We start from the raw sequence: 1,201 nt of genomic DNA, 5'->3' as shown, positions 1-1,201 counted from the left end.
TTTTTAGGTATGTAATGCAGATTGAATTGAGCAGATTAAGTTAAAATAGAGTGTTCAGCTCCTGCTTGTTTGAAAAGGGACAATCCACCAGACTGCCAAGGGCAGTGAGTCATGCTTCCTTTAATTTGCCATATATGATTGGTATTGGCTTATTGTTAACCAACACCATATCTTTTTCCCAGGAGAGTTCATTTCTGGCCTGATTAAATAGATTCCAATTGAACCAACATGGGACACAGCCAAAAACCGATATAATCGCTTAAATCTGGGCAACCTCATGGATGTCCAGAGCACCAGCACTAACCGCAAATGTCAAGATATTGAAGTGGACACGACAGCTGTGAGAGGATATTTTACCTTAAGGCATGCCCTAAGATTATTAATTTGCATCACAAAATCATTCAGAATATGACTAATTTTCTGAGCAAAATATTCTCTCATGAAAATTGTACAACTAGGATTTTCTGCTAAGAACAACCATATCTTGATCAATTACTATCGTCTTCTCATAAAACAGACAATCGTGGAAACACTACACTCATCAGTCTGGCATTTTGTGTGTTGAACGAGCAGGCACGGACCACGATCTTTTAAACAAAATGTGCTGAATTAAATCTGTAAAAATTAAACCTTTGAAATACTGGTTTACAAAACTAACACAACCAAGATAATAAATAAGAGCTCCATAACACGACCAATTCCGAATTTGTTTAATGGCCCAGTTATAAAACAAATTTTAGGATTGTAATTTAATAATAACTATTTTCGTTAATTCTAAAATTACACACTCAAAAACTGTACAATTATTGTACTTATTTTGTATAAACATTTGGTCTAAATTCAAATCACCCGTTTTCGAGTTATAAATGTCTAAGTTACAATTTAATTGAAAAGTATAAAAAACCAGTACCATTTCTATTATTATGTACATATTATGGGAGTTACTGTACATTGTTTCAAAACAAAAAATATGACATACACACATTTAAATTTAGGTTCCAAAATAGAACCATACCATAAATTCTAATAAATTCAATTGACTGACAGAAGAGGATTTAAATTAATGCACTGCTTTAGTAGGCCTACTGTAAAGAAATTGTAAACTATTTTTTTTGTGATATAACTAAAACTACACATCCATCCTTGGAACTGTAGTAACTAAACTATTCATAACTCCCTTAAAAATATATTTCTGATTTAC

Source organism: Homalodisca vitripennis, unplaced genomic scaffold (assembly GCF_021130785.1).
Source record: "Homalodisca vitripennis isolate AUS2020 unplaced genomic scaffold, UT_GWSS_2.1 ScUCBcl_6378;HRSCAF=13565, whole genome shotgun sequence".
NCBI classification, from domain to species: domain Eukaryota; kingdom Metazoa; phylum Arthropoda; class Insecta; order Hemiptera; family Cicadellidae; genus Homalodisca; species Homalodisca vitripennis.
The sequence above is the reverse complement of the archived record's forward strand: the minus strand, read 5'-3'. Positions refer to the sequence as shown.